This window comes from Mustela nigripes, chromosome 1, assembly GCF_022355385.1.
Source record: "Mustela nigripes isolate SB6536 chromosome 1, MUSNIG.SB6536, whole genome shotgun sequence".
Classification (NCBI taxonomy): Eukaryota; Metazoa; Chordata; class Mammalia; order Carnivora; family Mustelidae; genus Mustela; species Mustela nigripes.
Window position 1 is genome coordinate 109916358 of NC_081557.1, and position 6031 is coordinate 109922388.

At 33.7% G+C, this 6031-nt stretch overlaps 1 protein-coding gene across 1 annotated transcript in view; it reads left to right on the forward strand.

Moving 5' to 3' along the window:
- Positions 1-6031, forward strand: part of ADAM7 (ADAM metallopeptidase domain 7) — an 85566-nt gene that overhangs the window by 20373 nt on the left and 59162 nt on the right. The gene's annotated exons all lie outside the window — the stretch shown is intronic.

Sequence of the window (6031 nt, forward strand, 5' to 3'; positions counted from 1 at the left end):
GAGAAATCAGCAACCTGGAAATTCCCATGAACATATACAAAAACCAACCAACCAACCATACTGAAAACCTAAAAAAAAATCATGCTCTATTTAGCCAAAGGACTAAAAGAGAAAAAAGCAGCTTAGAAAGACAGAAGGTTTTGAGACAATAACTGTTCTACTCTAGGGAACATGACACACACACAAAGAACCCTGTCCCCACTCCCATCCCAGCCAGAAAAGGCAGGATCAAGAGACTAAGCTTCTACCCTTGTCAGGCTATAAAGATACCCCAACTACCCTCCCTCTTCTGTGTAATGATATCAGAGATAGCTAAATGGGAAGCCAAGACTTTCATCTTGGCTCAGTGGTAATGAAGACCCATTTTCCCCACTTAAGTGTGACTTCAGAGTATTTGTGGAACCTGATGCCATGCCCATCCAGACAAATGGGGTATCTCTCACCTTTCCTGATGGGTTAATGTGAGAAGAGGCCGAGTAGAGAATTAGCAAGAACACCCCTTACAGTGTCAATAAATCCCTCCCCTTCTTAATCAGGATGATTTCAGCAGGAGTGAAAAGGCAGAATTTTGACCCTAACCAAGCAGTAGCAAAGAACTCCTATAGGACAAATGAAGACCCTGGATTTCTATTCCTATATGACAGTAATAAGGTGCCTCACATTAAAATGGTATCAGAGGAGATCTATAAAAACACAAGATTTACATAAGGTCTAGGGGGTATTAATATAATATCACAATACCCAAGTTTTAATTGAAAACATTTGTCAAACCAAAAGCCAGAAATATTTCAATCTAAAAGAGAAAAAAAAAATAGTAGCTGCCAACACCAAAATGAAACAGATGTTTGAATTATCTGACAAAATTTTAAAGCAGCCATCACAAAAATACTTCAATGAAAAATCTCAAACATACTTGAAACAAATGAAAAAAAAATAGAATGTCTCAGGAAATTAAATAGAAAATCTCAAAAAATAAAGAAAATAGAAGATATAAATAAGAATCTAAAGGAAATTTTAGAACTGTAAGTAAAATACATGGGGAAAAAACCTCTCAATAGATGAGCTTAAGATCAGAATGGAGAAGAGAGTAGAAATAATCAGAAATAATTGTGTAATAGAAATTACACAATCTGAATAACAAGGAAAATTTTCTGGGAAAAAAAGCACTCTCAGGAATACGTGGGAATAAAATAGAAGTTGTAAAATTGATCCCATGAGAGACCCAGAAGGAGAGGAGAGACTGTGGAGCTGAAAAAGTATTCAAATGAATATTTTGATACTGAAAATTTCCAAATTTGACAAGAAAAATACTGCATACCTACAGGTTCAAGAAGGTGAACACATTTGAAACAGTATAAACTCATATAATACCATTCCAAGTCTTACATATTTGATTTTATATATACAAACATATATATGAAATATATTACCCAAAGCAAACACTAAGAAATCTATACAGAGAGTTACACTGAAAAGTGTTACAGATAAATTAAAATGGATTTTAAAATGTATTTAAGCAACCCACAAGAAGGAAGGAAAAGGAAACTAAAACATGAAAAAGAAGAAACAGAAACAAAAAATTAAATAGCAGACTTAAGTCTTACTATGTTAATAATTACTTTAAATCTACATGTTCTTAATGAAAAGTGCTCTTTAGACAATGTCTTCCAGAAAATAGAAGAGGGAACACTCCCTTTCTCATTTTATGAAGCCAGCATTACTCTGATACCTAAACCAAACAAAGATACTGCAAACAAAATTGAACTACAGAAAATGTCCATTGTGAGTGTAAACACAAAACTTCCTAACAAAGTGTTAACAAATAAATTCAACAATGCACAAGAGTTTTACACCATAACCAATTCAACAATCCAAAAGACTGATTCAATATTCTAAAATTAATCAATGTAATTTAACATATTAACAATGTAAAGAAAAAAATCACATGATCATATTGATTGATGCAGAAAAAAAAGTTTTGATAAAATTCAACGCTCATTTATGATTAGAAATTTTAGATAATTGGGACCATAATTATGGTACCCATAAGGGAATGGCCTTGACTTGATGAGTATTTATAAAACCTTACAGCAAACATCGTATTTATGGGTAAAAGACTGAACATATACAAATATGTGTACTGTCACCATACCTATTCAACATATACCTGAAAGTTCTAGTCAGTGCAACTCAGGAAGAAAAAAAAATAGAAGGCATAGAGATTGAAAGGTAGAAGAAAAAAGTCCTTATTTGCTGATGACACAATAGTGTTTTGCTTAGAAAATTCTATGGAAGCTAACAAACAAATTAGCAAACAAACAAAAATATCTCCTAGAAAGAATAAATGGGTTCAACAAAGTCACAGAATATTTCATCATAAAAAATCAACTGTATTGCTGTTGTACAGTCAAAATGAAGTCCAAATTTTGTAGTCAAAATGAAGATGTGAAAACTGAAATTTAAAATACAACATCATTTGCAATTGTTCAAAAATAAATAAAAGTTACAAATATGAGAAATACATACAAACCTTGTTCTCTGAAAATGACAAAATTCTGATGAAAATCATCAAAAAGATGTAAATAGATGGGACCTAATTTGTGATAATGTACTAGAAGTAGAAGATCTGTCATGGTAAAGAGGTTGATTCTCCAGTTGATATATAGAGTTATCACTATAGGGAGGGAGGGAGGGAGAAAGGGAGGAGGGGAGGAAGGAAGGAAGGAAGGAAAAGAAAAAAAGAAAGGAAGGGAGGAAGGAAGGAAGGAAGGAAGGAGGGGAAGAGAGAGAGAGAGAGAAAGAAAGAAAGAAAGAAGAAAGAAAGAAAGAAAGAAAGAAAGAAAGAAAGAAAACCTCAACCTAAATCTCAAAGCTTATGCCAAATTTATACCAAAATTAACTCAAAATAGATCATGGATTTCAACATAGAACACAAAACCTTAATACTTTTAGATAAATAAGATACTATTTTCAGAATCTAGACCTAAGGCAAAAAATTCTTAGACTTGACACTAGATCATTTGGCATGAATAATGAAAGATAAAGTTGATAAACTGGTCTTCATTAAAATTGAAAGTGCTTACTCTACAAAAGTTCTATCATGAGGATGAAAGACAAGTTACAGATTGGGAGCAGACATCTGCAAACCATAACCAACAAGGGACAATAGTCTGAAAAATAGAGAGTTCTCAAAACTCAGCCATAAAAAGTAAACAGTTCAACTGGGAAATAGGCCAAGATAGAGAGATACTTCTCACCGAAGAGAATATATGGATGACAAATAAGCCCTTGAAAAGATATATGGCATCATTAATCATTCAAGAAATGTAAATTAAAAACTGCAATGAAATATTTCATTCAATCAAAATGGCTAAAACTAAAAAAAAAAAAAAAAAATAGTAATTACATTACCAAATGCTGGCAAGGGATATAAAGAAACTGGATCATTAATAAATCACTGACGTGATGGGCACCTGGGTGGCTCAGTGGGTTAATCCTCTGCCTTCGGCTCAGGTCAGGATCTCAGAGTCCTGGGATCAAGTCCCATATCGGGCTCTCTGCTCAGCAGGGAGCCTGCTTCCTCCTCTCTCTCTCTCTGCCTGCCTCTCTGCCTACTTGTGATCTCTGTCTGTCAAATAAATAAATAAATAAATAATATTTAAAAAAAATAAAAAATAAAAAATAAATCACTGACGTGAAAATAAGATGATATAGCATTCTGGAAAACAATTAAGCAATTTAAAAAAGAAACCAACATGCAATCTCCATGAGGTAAAGCAATTGTACTACTAGGTATTATTTCAGAAAAATGAAAACTTACATTCACACACAAATATTTGTAGCTCTATTCAGGATTGCCTTAAACTGGAAACAACTCAGATCTCCTTCAACAAATGAATGGTTAAACACACTAGGCTATCCATACCATGGAATGCCACTTTGCAGTGAAATGGAACAAACTGGGTGGATCACTATGGCACTATGCTGAATGGGGAAAAAAAAAAAAAAACCTCAAAAAATCACATACTATATAATTCCACTGATAAAACATTCTCTAAATGAAAAATTATAAATCTGGAAAACAGTATGGTTGTTTTGAATTGTTGTCAAGGATTAAGGATGTTGTTGAGGGGGGGGAGATTATAAAGAGATAGCATGAAGGAGATTCTTCTGGTAGAATCAAGATATAGAACGTCTTGATTGCAGCGGTGTAACACAAATCATACACACGATAAAATGACATGTAAACACATACACATGCATTGTACTAGTGGGTATTTCTGGTTTTGTTATTGTACTATAATTATTTAAGATGTAACTTCTGGGGAGACTGAGTCAAGGGTGCACAGACATCAGATTCCGCTATGTCATCTCTGTAACTACCTATGAGTCTGTACTTATTTCAAAATGAAAGTTTAAAAAATGAGATACTAGTACTTTGTATTCATGAATTGAAAAAATACAGGATCCTTTGTTTTATAAGAAAATAACGTTTTTAAATATAGTTTTTTGGGGGAAAAAAGGAAGTAATGTCCGCTATGATTCTGCCCTTGAGCTAAAATGTACATCCTGGTTGCATTGCTGAACACATAACCCTGCCTACTGGGACTTAATGGGAATGAGGCAGGTTATGTTCATGGAACATGGGCATGAATGGAATCTAGCAGTTCTGCTCTATTGAGCAAATTCTGATTGTTCTGCCAGCTCTTTTTGGAAAGACAAATAAGAAGGCACAGGTGGATATTTATAATTCAGATTAAATATTTCCTTGATTTTGTTTTTGCAAAAATCTATTTTTAAATACATATTTATGAGATAATTAAAGTAAGACTGTTGGATAAACAGTTATGTGGAGAGTGATGTCAATTTTAATAATGAACATAACTACATAAATGTCTGTTTGTTTTTCACATTCATATAACACAGTATATATTTTGAGTATAAGTGATTTTGAGCTCATTCCACTTAGTCAACCCAAGTAATGGTACTGATACTAGGGCTTTTTCTACTCTGTCACCATTTCATCTCTAATAGAGTTAATATTCCACTTTTCTTCTTGCGGACTCATCAATGTTAAAATGGAATGGCTATTTTCCACATGGGGTAATTCAGATTGAAATAAGTGAATTTCACAGCACAGAACACTGTCTTCTTACTGAGCAAGAAATAGGCAACCTATTGGCGGTTGCCAAGGGATCCCTCCAGACAGCAGGACTATAAACAATTAAACTTCTCTTCCTTAGCAACTTATAATGAATGTGCCATTGAATGAAAAGCTGACAGTCTTGGGGGAAATATAATTCCTAATCCACCCATTTCCTGGTTCTAGGAACAGGTTTGGAGCACATTAGGAAGCCTTTGATGCTAACCTACCTGCTTATGTGTTACGTCCTTTTGTGGTCACATTTACTCCAGATAACACAATCTCCTTCTGTCACCATATTTCCTCCATCCACTTCCTTTCACCAGAGTTTTTTCCTGGTCTAAACTGACAGTGGTGTAGCCTGGCTTCTCCTTTATGTTATTGGTTTCTTATTTATAGGAAGACTGCCCTGAGGTCTTCATTTTTAGGCTTTGGAAACATAAAGCTTAGCTTTTATATTTCAAAAGCCTTGACTTTCAGGACTAATGTTTCTGTTATGAGTTTCAAAAGTCTGTTTTTCAGGATAAAATAAAATCCAATAATTTCCTCCTTTGTTCTTCTGTTCTGCTATAGCATGTACTGAGGGAGTGAAGATATACAGTCTTAGTTCTCAGTCTGAAGATACCCATAGGTTTGATGCAGGAGATGTGGGAGAGAACTGATTACTCTACTGAACATTCAGAATGCCATTCCTTTACTTGTGTAGAGGATAAAACTATAAAGAATTACATGAAAATATTAACATGGGCTGTCTTTCTATGGTGAGAGTTCAGGATAATTTCATTTGTACTTTTCCATGTTTTCTAATTTTACTATTATTAACACATATTGTCTTTATCTAAATATATAGCTGTTGGGTAAATATGTGTTAAGATACATGTAGTATAT